Raw genomic sequence first — 14,666 nt, forward strand, 5'->3', positions numbered from 1 at the left:
CAACAAGGGCGTACGTTTCATCATAGTTGATGCCTTCTTCTTCATTATACCCTTTGGCAACTAGACGTGCCTCATTTCATATAATCAAACCATATTCATCCAATTTATTTTTAAAGACCCATTTAGTGCCTATTACAGGCTGGTCTTTAGGTTTAGGGACCAAGTCTCATACGTTATTATGCTCAAACTGATTTAGCTCTTATTGCGTGGCTATTCCCCAATGTTCATCCTCTATGGCGTCATTTATGGTCTTAGGCACGACTTGAGACACAAATGCTAAAAAATTACAAAAGTTTCACAGAGAGTTACGAGTTACCACTCCCGTTGAGATATCACCTATAACCTTGTCGAGCATATGATCTTTCTTTGTCTTCCACACCATTAGCATTTCTTGGTGATATGAACTTCTTTCCTGATAATCCCAAACCTCCTTCTCGATTTCCATGTTCAGGTCACCTGAAACATCATCACCCAAAACCTTCCTCTTCTCTTTTGGAGAAGATTCATCAAATTTTACATGGACAGACTCTTCGACATGCATAGTATATTTATTAAAGACTCGGCATGCTTTACTATGAATAGAGTACCCCAAAATTATTCCCTCGTCAACTTTCAAATCAAATTTTCCTAGTAATATTTTACCATTATTCAATATGAAGCATTTATATCCAAATTCATGCAAGTGTAAAATATTAGGTTTTCGCCCTTTTAGTAATTCATACGGCGTTTTTAAGAGTGTAGGCCTAAGTAGTACTCAATTTTTTACATAGCAAGCAGTATGCACTACATCGGCCCAAAAGTACTTAGGAACCTTACTTTCATTTAGCATTGTCCTAGCTAGTTACTCTAATACTCGATTTTTCCTCTCAACAACTCAACTTTGTTGAGGGGTTCGAGGAGCCGAATACTGATGTAGGATCCCATGCTTCTCGTGAAATTTGTCAAATAGGTGGTTTTAAAATTCTCCACCATGATTGTTGTAAATATAAACATTCTTGTGACCAAATTGGTTTTGTAGTTGTTTGGCCAGATTTTTAAAAGACTTAAAAACATCACTTTTCAGGGCAAGAAACAAATTCCATGTATATCTAGAGAAATCATCAACAATTACCAATACATAGTAGTTACCACCAAAGCTCATTATTTATGATGGTCCAAACAAATCCATATGGAGTAACTCCGAAGGTTTTGTTGTGGATATCACATTTTTTGACGAAAATGAACTCTTCATTTGTTTACACTTTTGACCAGAGTCACATGAGTCTTTTGATATGAAATCAAGATTTGGTAGCTCTAGAACTAAGTCATATGATGATAACTCAGCTAGATGTTTTAAAAGGACATGTGCTACTCGTCTGTGCCATAGCCAAATGTCACTCTTTTTAGTGATAAAACATTTTGAAAATAGAGTGGTGACATCATCCAAATCGATCATACAAATGTTCATTATTCTCGAATCCATGCCTTGTAAAGACAACTGATTCTCAACTTGTGATGATACCACACACCACGAAAATTATCCTCAAATAACAGAAAATTCGCTAAGTTACATTGCATACAAAATTGTGCGGATATAGACTCTGAATTCGGCTCTATAACCCTTGACAAAAGTTCTCACAAACATCCCTAAAACTAAATATGGAAACTATGCAAGGTTTTTAACTGAATGAAAATGTATAGCACATTGGAAAAGACTTTCTCTCTTTTCTCTCTTGTAAATGTATGTAAGAAAAACTTCTCAAACATCAACAAGATAGCCTTAAAAATTAAGCACTATGAATCTTGAGTTTTTCTTTCTTTCTATTCATTTTGTTGTTAATTGAAAGTGCGAAAACTTCTCTATTAAAAACTGATTTGTTTTGTTTCAAGTTCATAACTAATTGCAACTGACATTAATCGATAATCGATTAATGTGTTTCCTGAAAACAGTTTTTCAGTTATAGCTTAATCGATTAATAACTTGCTTAATCGATTAATAAGTAGAAATCATGAGAGGTTAGATACTTTAACTCCTTTTAATCGATTATATGTTTCTTTAAACGATTAACAGATTTCAACAAGACTTAATCGATTATCAAATTAGTTAATTGATTAATATTGTTTGAAAATGGTTTTTTCGCACTATATAGTAAACAACCTATATGATGAAGGAACATGCAATATGATTTTTGAAATGATTAATTCCTTTATGCACAAAACCATTGTGTGTGTGTGTGTGTGTAGATGTGATGCCTCAACCTATATGATTTTCATTTTAGACTTTTGTGAGACTTCTATCTTGGGCTTACCTAACCTAAACTCAATACTAGGCAAGCATCTTAGGACTCTAAAATATAAAAAACAATCCTAAATTCTATGACATTGACCTTAAGTTTTCGGTATGTTGTTTGTTGTGATGTCCAAGTCTTCAAGCTTCCGTACAACACCTTGTCTTCATCAAAACTAAGTAGGTTAGTTATAATGGCATCCTTAGACTATTTGCCATTTCATTTTGGTGGTTGTCTACTACTAGAGGTGGAAAAATTATCAACAATCCATCCAAATCCAAGAAAATTAAATCCATTAAAATCCATCCATTAGAATCAACGGATTTAATTGAATATAATCTAATGGATAATTTTAGTAATGGATAGATTTGAACTCATCAATTTGGATGAATATACATAAATATATCCATTTGGATTGATATCCAATCCATTCAAAAAATAAGCATCCACAAACGACATTCTTTATTTTTTAATTTCATTTATTATCTCAGCTCTCAATTTGTTTGTTTTTATTAAATTAAGATCGATTGTAGGACTTATGGATGTGGTTAATATTATAAGTTTATTATTAAATGCTTAGTAGATACAAATATTTGTTAAATTTTTTACGCATAGAGCCTTAAATGATGCATTCTTGTGGAATATTGAATTTTTTTTATAAAATTCAGAAAAAATAAATAAATATTTATACAAGTGCTTTTCTAAAAAAACATTTTAAAAAAATTATTTATTGAAATGTGGTTTTTAATATAAAATTTTTCTTAAAATATGTATTTAGTTCCAATTAAAAAAATGAAATGGATTGGATATTCATCCTTCCAATCCATTAAAATGATTCATAGATGGATTGGAATTCATCCATTAACTTTGGATATGGATAGATTGAATAATTTAAAATATGATTTAAATGACTTTATATGGACTATTAATGCAAATTAGGATACTCTTGGAGCTTGAAACAAAGAATACACAAATCCCAGAATGCATGTTAGGGTATTGTTAGGACTCAGGAATAAAGAATAGGAAAGGCTCATATTATAGGTCGGGATATTGCCGGAATTTGGGAACAGAGAATATAAAACCCAAGAAAGCAAGTTGGAGTACTACCAGAACTTGTGTGCCAATAATAAGAAAGGTCGATAATGTAGCCCGATGTACTATTGGAACTCGAGAAGAAAGAATAGAAAAAGCCAAGAAGGTTGATTGGGATACTACTAGAACTTGAGAATAAATAATAGGAAAGATTGAGAAGACAAGTTGTTGTACTTCCAGAACTTGTAAGGAAAGAATAAGAAAAGTCGAGAACATAGGTCGGGGTAGTTTAGAACTCACGAACAAAGAACGAAAAAGGCCAAGAATGTAAGTCAGGGTATGGCCGAAAATGGTTGAACTCACATCAATGAAATAAGATCTGGAATGTTTGGATTGAAAATTTAGGGTACACAACCTAGAAGCTTGAATTGCATATTGAGGGTGCATAATCTGCAAATCTTAAATTGCACATTGAGGTACAAGACCTGGAAAACTTGATTTTAGATGTACATTGAGGGTATAAGATTTGAAAAGCTTAAATTTCACGTTGAGGTACAAGATTTGAAAAGCTTAAATTTCACCTTAAATTGTACATTAGGGTACAAAATTGAAAAGGCATAAATTGCACATTTAGGTTAAGGACCCATATAGCTTAAATTGTACATCGAGATACAAGACTCAGAAAACCTTATTTTAATTGCACATCCAAGGTACAAGACTTGGAAAACTTAACTTTAACTGCACTTCGAAGGAATAGGACTTGGAAGCTTAAATTGCATATTGAGGTACATGACCCAAAAAGCTTAACTTGGATATGCACTTCGAATGTATGAGACTCACAAAGCTTGATTTTAAATGCACTTCAAGGGTATATGACCTAGAAAACTTGATTTTAAATGCACTTCGACGGTACTCGATGCAAAAAGCTTGTATTGCACATTGAGGTACAATACTCGAAAAACATTGATTTCTCATTGAGGTACATGACCCATAAATCTTGATTTTAAATGCATTTTGAAGGTACAGGACATGGAAAGCTTGGTTTTTAATGCACTTTGAGGGTACAAGACCTGAAAAGCTTAATTTGAAATACACTTAAATTGCATATTGACGTGGACTTGGAAAAGCTTAAATTGAAATACACTTAAATTGCATATTGACGTGCACCTATAAAGCTTAAATTGCATATTGACGTACAAGACCAACAAAACATGGTTTTTTTTTTAGAAAAATAGATCAGACACGTGGACTTGGAAAATACGAAATTTTTAAACACATCAGACACAAGGACTTGGAAAGGATAAATTTTTGAAACATGTATAAATTCTTGAGAGTATGTTATGCATGATTTGAAATGATGTTTGTTATACTTTGAAAATACATTGTTGAAATTAATTGAAAGAATGATGTTTTGAAGTGAAATGAAAAAACTCACTAGTCTCACTTTGCTTGAAGGAGGGAAGTTGAAAGGCTTTATAAGCCTTAAGTTGCGGCCCCACATTCTTTTTAATAAAATATTTATTTATTTAATTTTTGGGGTCTTTTGGGTTTGGACCGTGTGTTGACCAAGTCAACACACATGCAACAAGGAAAGAACCGTTAGAGAGCCATTGGAGGAGATCTCAGTCATTATGATAGAGTTGTTGGTAATAGAGTCGTTGGTAATAGAGTTGTTGGTGAAAGAGCCGTTAGAGAGTCATTAGAGGCCTCAGGCTATAAATAGAGGTCGTCTTCCCTCATTATTTTTTGAACCAAGTTAAAGACGTTTACCTTTCCACTTCTCCTTCTCCCCCTTATATTCTGCCGACGCATTTTCGGCAACCTTCTCCCTTTTTCTTTCCGTACCACTTAAGAATTGGCACAAGCAGCCAAAGTGAGAATTTTGAGAACTGGCATTGGTAGTCAGTATTGTGCAAAAAGAATTGGCACAGGTAGCCATACTATGGGAATTCAAAAATTGGCAATGGTAGCGATATTGTGGGTGTACTCGAGTGCGATTCTTACAGTGTAGTAAGAAATCGTATAACAGAGAATTGTGATGTTTTATTCTGAGGACGGCAAGGTTGATAGTCTGCTTGCACATTTTAGGCAGTGCCACAAAACGTCTTAAAGAGAGCAAATGATCATGATTCAGCTAGCAAGTATTATTTTGCGCCATTATAATTGTTGCAAGTTACGGTAACAACAATTTTAAGACGCTTCTACAGCAATGACATTCGTAAATAATATTACTAGACCAAACAGATATGACCTGAACAAGCCATTTCGGTTTGACGGGAAAAATTTCAAAGGTTGGCAACATAAGATAAAAATTCTCCTCGCTGTGAGAAAGATTGCATACATTCTGAAAACCAACATCCTAGTGGTGTCGAATGAGGCTGAAAGAGAGAGAGAGAGAGAGAGAGAGAGAGAGAGAACAAAGATTGATATTTGATAATGGTACAACGTCTCACATACCGTAAGCGTCACAGTTACACCACCAAATCCAACCAACACAAGGTTGTGAAAACCCGAGGTGGGAAATTCGTTTACCAAACCACTAAGAAGAGGGCTAGTGGTCCCAAATGCCCTATTATAAAAAATCACCCTTTAACATTTTTTTAATTGAATAGAAGAAAGAAAGAGTTATGGGTCCTTTTTATAATAAACTAATAATCTAGGGATTAAGGGGGCATTTATCTTAACCCTAAAACCTAACTTTGGGGGTTTATAAAATCCCTTGCAAACTAATGTTACCAGCACCAAAAAATGAAAATCAAACATCTCCTCATATGATGATATAAATTATCTTATCTAGACACTAAAATCATAACATATGTCTTATTTAACTATTTTCTACAAAAATATCTCCAAAAACTAAAACACATGGGACACGTCTCATGGTTTTAGTGACTGAATGAGATAATTTATCTTGTGATATGAGGAGATAGTTTATTCTCAACAAAAAAAAAGAAAAAAAAAGGGAGATGGCTAAAGGCAGATCCTCATCTTCATATACATAAACATCCTAGTTGTTGGGGTTTTCCAATAAACCATTAACAACACGTTCGGAAGAAATGGAGCTAGCCATCTTTGCTAGCGATATTCTCCGTGTCCCCACCCATACAATCCTAGTGAACGCAGCGCAAAACCAGAATCTCTAACAATATCAAAAGCATAGCTTTGACAATCTAATTCATACATGTGAGCAACTGCATCACACAGAAGTCATAGCAAAATTAGTCTCTTCAAGAGGTGGACAAGAAGTACTAAGCTAGAGTTCCATGATTAATAAGAAAGCGCAACATATTCCTAACAATTGTGAAGGGGATTTCTCTCAGTGTTGATTTTAGAGATCCTTATCTTCATATCATAATTACTAAAGAAAATTAGAGGAGTCCCGACCCATTGTAGGAAATAGCACTCATAATGTTTTGAACAATTGTGTGAATAAGGGTAGAAACAAGTCACGCTGCCTATTAGGGGCCTATTACCTAGACTATAATAGGTTAGATCATACCAGACTTTTTTCATGAACAGGTCAGACTCAGGCTTTCTGAAAAATATATTTAGCTTAGCATGTCAGACTTTAGGCCACCTAAAAGGCTTATTAAGGCTAATAGGCCAATCTATTTAGTTATATTATATAACAATGTTGAAATTATATTATTTTAATATATGTAATATTATTATATATGTAAAATTAATATAAAAATTTATACAAAAAATAATATAATTATTATAATTAGATGGGCCTAACTAAAAGTGCGGTTATAAGTCCATTTAGATATAGACATAGTAGTCTATTTCATGACCATATAGTATAATAAGCCTTTAAACAGGCTAACAGGTCAGACTAGACTTCTAAATAGGTCAAGTCTAGGCTTTGAAAAAATTAAACAGGCTAACAGGTCAGGCCCAGACTTCTCTATGCTATATAGGTTAGGCTTGTTTAAGGCAAAGTCTTGCCTGATCTGACCTGACATGTTTCCACCCTTAGATGTGAAGGAACCAGATGCACTTGGACCTGAATGTTATATATGTAGGTATGAGTTTTCATGTAGCCTTAAAGTTATTAAAGTTCTCTAGACAAAGTATAATGTAATCTTTGAGTTGCTATTCATGATACATATTTCTCATTGAAGCTTTGAGTTTTCATGTAGCCTTAACCTTGTTAAAGTTCTATGGATTCCATTGTTGTTTTGGAATTGGATGCATAAATGGATCCAATTTATTCAAATTTAATCTATTAAGTGTTTGACAGATTGATAAACAACTTGAGCGGTGCGTTTGTTTCCCTTTGAGTAGAAAGTAGATAATCGTGATAAAAGTTCCACTTCTATATCTAAGAATGGGAATGGTGACATATGGTCAATGCAGTCTCCAATTCTTTAAAATTCTTACTCTTAACTAAGCCTAATAATAAAAATGTTTTGTTAAAATGAGTGTGTACTTAAGACATTTAATTTGAATTTATTAAACATCTTTAATTTTACTCTTTTAAATATAAAAGACGCAATATTAATAATTAATAATCAATATAATTATGCAAACTACCATTTAATAAGAGGTTCTTTCAAAATCCCTTCGGCATTTAGTTACTTTAATTAATAATTATCATTTAAAATATTCTTTTTATTAATAATCTTGGATAAAATTGTTGTCCTAATAATATGGGTAATCTTGGAGTTCTAGGGTTATAAGAAATGACATTTGACTCAAGTCTCCTCTTCTTATCCTATTTGACTAGAAAAATGGTACATGATTAACTTCCTATCATATAAACCACATCTTTTGTTTCTCAATATGGGTAAGGCAATATAGACCAATGTTCAATCTTCTTTCTTACCTTAGATATAAAGTGATAACTTCCATTCACGCATATTTATAATTAAAATAAATCCACCTTTTGAGATTCAAGAGTTAAAGGAAGCATTACTCAACTTCTATATTATCTTCCTATCCTATTTAAGTAGAAAAGCGATACACGGTTATAAAATTGCATCTTCTATTTTTCAATGTGGGTTAGGTGGTGTAGACCAATGTTGAACCACTTTTCTTACCATAGATATAGAACATTAACATGTTTGAATTTTTTCACTAATATTTGTAATTAAAATGAATCCACCTTTTGGGATTGTAGTGTTAAAGGAAGTGATACTCGACTCAAGTCTTATCTTCCTATCCTATTTGGCAGAAGAGTGGTACTCGATTACAATATTTCATCTACCTTTTCTCAGTATTGATAAGATAATGTAGGTCAATGTTGAATTTTATTTCTTACTTTAGATATAAGAGCAAAACAAATTAAATATTTTTCTACACCAGAATTATCCAGTCTTGATTTCATATTGTACCTAGTGATACATAAGAACAAAACAAACTCTTGACAAACATAAAAAATATATTTTATTTTAATAATTAACTATTTGATTTAACAAGCTTATGAGTATACTTAATCTCATGCGATTATCGAGGATATCATTTAATAACAAGTAGATAAGGTGCTAATATCTTTCATAAGCAATAGTCGACTAACAAATCCCAAATTCTAGTTCAATCGCCAAACTTCCCAATGTTACAAATAAAAAGAGTTTTTCTTCATTTTGACCGCAAAAACATGACGTTGACTCCAATAAGTCGTGTAGCTGATGTTTAAGTGATGATCGCGTTGAAACAAAATGCAATGGAATTAATGGTAAGACTTGTACACAAATGCTCTAGTTATCACTCATGATTTTATTTTCCTTTTAGGCTGACATAAAATCCATCAACTTTTATGGACTCGACTGAATTGATCATTTTCAACCAATGTTGATCGGTATGATGGACTACTAACTTCTCTCGCCTTTTAAATTCCGAGAGGAGATATATCAAAAAACTATCACAGTTTGCTTAAAGACATTTCCTTTTAAGGTAAAACATATAATCTACCCCAAGTGTTATCTCGGAGAGAATGATTGAAACAAAAGACATTACCCAACATGAGCTTGATGAATATATATTTTTCCGAAGTGTCCTAATTTGATGTCATTGAACAACGAAATTGACCAAGTCTGTCAATTCTGAAATTTCAACTATAGTTTGGAGGCTATAATTAATTTTTCAAAAGTTGCTCCATTTTGCTTGAATATAGACAGTATTAAGTCTTCACTTTGAGGGTATTTATTAATTTTTTCTATTTTCCCAAATATCTTATGTAGATACCCATTAGGAGTTCTCTCTTCTTATTATGACCCTGATCCGCCTCTGCAGTTTTTTGCCTTGGTATCATTCTTTTTTTCCTAGGTTGTCCTTGTGGATTTTCAACCTAATACTCTTTTTTTCTATTGTTTTTTGAAGATTCTCATGTGTCGTGTATCTGATATGATAGGAAGCATGAGAGTTGCACAATGTGGATGTCAAAGTATGATATGTATTTTTCCTCTCAATTTTACAGCCATTAAAATATGAATATGAATATCTCACCGAGTCATAAAGACTTCCTTTTGGATACCACAATCCAAACTCCATTGTGCCTTTCAAATATTTCATTATTCTTTTAACGATAACAAGAATTGACTCTTTAGGTTTTGATTGATAACATGCACATAAGTAGACACTAAACATTATATCAGGTTTATTTGTAGTAAGATAAAGAAGGCATCCAATCATACCTCGATACTACAAAATATATGTGCATTTTCTAGATTCGTCAATATCAAGGTATGTTCCTGAGCGCATCGGGGTGACAATTGCTTTGCATTCATCCATCTCACAGCGTTTCAGAAGATCCCTGTAATATTTTGACTGACTAACTAAGATGTCATCCTTGAGTTGTTTGATTTGAAGTCTAAGAAAGTAAGTCAATTTTCCCATCATGGACATCTCAAACTCTCCTTGCATCAACTTACTAAATCACAACACAACCACTCCTTAGTAGAACCGAAAATAATATCATCTACATAAATTTGAACAAGTAAAGTATGATGATCTATTTTCTTTATGAATAATGTAGTATCAACCTTTCCTTTGGTAAAATATTTTTCAATTTATAAGCTTGTTAGACGATCATATCAGGCCCTAGGAGCTTGCTTTAGGCCATAGAGTGCTTACTTAAGTTTATAGACATGAGAGGGGTGTTTATAATCTTCGAATCCTGGAGGTTATTGTTCAGCATATACATTTTCCTAATTATAACATCTAATGGCTTCTAGCCTAGCAATCTAGGCGAAGGTTTCATCGAATAAAACTATTCTCATCTGATTTATTCTTGAAGACCCATTGAGTTCCTATTACATGTATATTCTTAGGTTTAGGAACAAGTTCCGAAACCTCGTTTTTGTCAAATTGAATTAACTTTTCTTGCATAGCAAGAATCCAATGCTCATCAATAATGGCATCATCAATCTTTCATGGTTCAATTTGAGAAACAAATATCATGTTTAGATAAGCATCATTCAATTTAAAACGTGTACTAACACTCTTACTTATATCACCAATGGCATTGTCGATAGGATGATCTCATTGCGTTCTCCATTCTTTAGGTAAGTCAGAGTGAGCATGCTCTTCTTGTGATGGTAGATCATCATCTATTTTCATTTTCTCCATGTTGGTTGTTGCTTCACTAATAGATTCCTCTCTCAGAGAAGAGCTAGGTAAGTCATTGTCATTAAAAGTAGTTTTATCCTCTTAGAGGGGTCAGTTTCATCAAAAAGAAACATGTATAGGTTCTTCCATGGTTAAGGTTATCTTATTAAATATTCTAAAATCTTTACTTGTAAGAGAATAACCAAGAAAGATACCTTCATCTGCTTTTGCATCAAACTTACCAAGTTTATCCTTAGCATGATTAAACACAAAGCATTTACAACCAAACATATGCAAAAGATAAATATTTGGTTTTCTATCTTTGAAAGTTCATATGGAGTTTTCTTTAGAATTGGTCTTATTAGAACTTGGTTAGATACATAGCATGTCTTATTGACTACATCTGCCCAAAAATATTTAGGAAGATTTGTCTCATTCAATATAGTACGAGCAAGTTCTTCCAAAGACCGGTTTTTTCTCTATACAACACCACTTTCTTGTGGTGTTCTAGGAGCAGAGAAATTGTGTGTGATTCTAAGATTATCACAAAATTCTTCAAAAGAAGCATTTTGAAACTCTCCCTCATGATCACTTCTTATAGCAGTGATTTTTAAGGATTTTTCATTTCGAACTCTCTTAGCATATTTTCTAAAGGCATTAAACGCCTCGTTCTTGTGTACCAAGAATAGAGTCCAATTATATTTAGAAAAAATGTGTACTATAACAAGAGCATAGTAGTTGCCACCAAAATTTCAGGTCCGAGAGGGGCCAAACAAGTCCATGTGTAGCAACTGCAATAGTCTATCAGAAGATACCCTATGCTTTGAATTAAAAGATGATTTTGTTTTCTTACCCTTTTTGACATGCACTGCATAGTTTGTCTATAACAAACTTCATATTAGGTAAGCCAACAATAAGATCTTTCTTTATCAGTTTATTCAAATGATCCATATCAATAAGGGAAATTCTCTTATGCCAAAGCTAAGCGTCATTATCATTGACAACTAAACATTTAATAGGAAGAGAAGCAACATTTAAAGCTATCGTGTAAATATTATTAATTCTCTTACCAATAATTTTAAGTTTTTAGATACCTTATCCTCGATGATGCATTTGTTTGGGTAGAAAGCCACATGGAACCCCTTGTCACATAGTTGACTAATGCTTAATAGATTATGCTTGAGTCCCTCAACATATAGAAATCTTTCTATGGTGGTAGAAGTTAGTTTTCCAACTCGACCAACTTCAAGAATTCTGCCTTTGCTATTGTCACCATATGTGACATAGCCTTTGTCCCTTGGAGTTAAGACAAAAAACTTAATTATGTCGTTTGTCATATGTTTTGAGCAGCTGCTATCCAAATACCATAAATCGCTTGCGGCTCCCAAACATTCCTACAAAATAGGTTACGTTATATTAGGTACCCAATTTGATTTGGGTCCTAGATGGTTAGCAAATTTCTCTACCCATTTCAAACGACCAAAGGGCATACCATATTTTCTAATCATGCAAGTATTTGGTGTGCCCAGATTTTTTTACAATAAATACATATGGGGTAATGCTTATATATCCTAGTATTATTTTTATGACTTTTAGGAGTGTGAATACTTTGTATATGAAAGATTAACTTTGTAGAGACCTTCTTTTTCTTAAAAGAGTGGTTGTTTGAATAACATAGACCTCTTCGATCTTGGAGTGCCTTTGCACTTTCAATATCTTACCTAAATATTTACTACTCTTATTTAAACTTTTGAGTTCATGACTCAATGTTAAGATCTTCTTTTCAAGAGTAATGCAGCTTGAACATGAAGAAGAAGAAGAATGTTTATTTCTTAATATGTCTAATTCATGTTTCTAATTAGAAAATAATTTAGCCAATTTGACATATTCACGATGTAACTCATTGAATGTGTTTTCAAGTTCATAAATTGAAGGATTTTCTGAAAGTTCAAACTTAGATACCTATTCGTCATCTAAGTGATGAGATGCTAGAGGTGTCAAAATGGATGGGTCGGTCGGGCCGGCCCACAAAAACCCGAAATTTTATAGGGTTTGGGTATCATATTAGGTACTTTTTATAGAATCCGAACTATTTAGCCCGACCCGACTCAATTCATTCGCTGCTCCAACTATGGTAAATGATACCCCAAGGTATTTTCATATTTTGTCATTTTTATGTTAATGATCCTAAAGTGTTTGATGAAATGTCTGAATGATTGTGGTTTAAGTTTTACGTGGGTTTAACATTTCTTATGTTAAATAAGATCCTAAAAATTGAAGATTGTGATTAACTGGAGAAGTCTTTGTTTGAGTATCTCTATGTTGTTAGGTGCTGACACTTTGATTTCATTTTGAAACCTTATATTAGATTGTTAGCATCTAAAAGAATACGGCTCTAGATCACAATATGATAAGAAGATTGTATATATTGAGTATTTCATTTCGAGATTTGGTGTTTCTAGCAATGGTTGGACTTCATAATTATTATCTACTTTTTGTCTATCTTTATCCGAATTTTATATATTATTTGCATTTTGCTAAAAAGATGGGTTTTCTATTCCAAGTCACTGTATGGTGCAACATTTATTCCTCTAGAACTGACATCAATTTCCAAATAATGAAATCTCAAATCATAGAAAACGGAACTTGACCAAGCATGTGCAACTTTTCAAGTTTTAACACCTACATGAGAATTTGCAGTGAAATTTTCTATGTTGAGGAAGGCTTTAACACCAATTTTCTTATCTTGGTGTTTACCATCTTCTTTTACTATGTTCCAACAATGTAGAATTGACATATATGTATTTTTATTTAGTGCTAAACTATTTTTCACTCTTCTAAAGTTGTTTTAAAGGTGATCTAATCATTTTTACTTTCTCTTATATTTTTTATAACAAATTGTTTGTTACTTCTGCCAAGTCCCATTCATTTGTTAGACATTGGCTTGGATTTTTTAGTGCCAAGAAATGCTTACGGTATTCAACTCAAAGTTGCTTAACTGGCCCATTTCTCAATAAAGACATCTATAGGGATGCTTTCAAAAGTTAGTTCCATGGAGTATGTTTTATGGTATTCATTACTAACTCTAATTAGTTTTCCTATTTTGCATGTTAAACTTTAGGAGAATGTATTAATCGTAGAACTTTAGACAAGACTATTTCAAATTTAGAGATGGAATTGGTTGCTGCAAAGGTGGCTCAAGAGTCTATACAAAATGGCTCTCATATTCTAGAAGATATATGCATGACTGATCATCCGATAAGAGAAAGTACATGATGGTGGTAGGTATTAATACTGCGTATAGCAGCCACAAGGTTCATAATTTTATTCTTCTGCTATTATTTTATTTAATTATGTTTACTTTTTTGTTATGGTTTGAGATGTTGATTCGGAAAGTGAAGTGCACCATTGGAGATTGATCTATGTTTTAATGAAGACAAACATGAAGACCAACATGAATACAAGCTTGAAGATCATTCAACAAACAACATGCCGAGGACGCAAGTGGTGACTTATTAGACTTAGGTTATAATTCTTTATTATCTTTTTAGAAGTCTAACATGCTTGCCATAAATATTGAGTCTAGGTTAGATAAACCTAGGTGTGAGTCTCACAAGACTTAATAAGTAACTAATCCACTAAAATGAGACATCATCTAGAAATATATGATAATTAGGTTCATGCATTTGAATACATTGATTTTGTGCATTAAAGGTATTATATTTGGAAATCATGTATTGCATGAGCATATATCATATAAGTAGTTTACCATTTAATCATGTATTAAAAATACACTAGTTAATCGATTAACCCCATGGC

Source organism: Lupinus angustifolius, chromosome LG01, assembly GCF_001865875.1.
Source record: "Lupinus angustifolius cultivar Tanjil chromosome LG01, LupAngTanjil_v1.0, whole genome shotgun sequence".
Taxonomy (NCBI): Eukaryota; Viridiplantae; Streptophyta; class Magnoliopsida; order Fabales; family Fabaceae; genus Lupinus; species Lupinus angustifolius.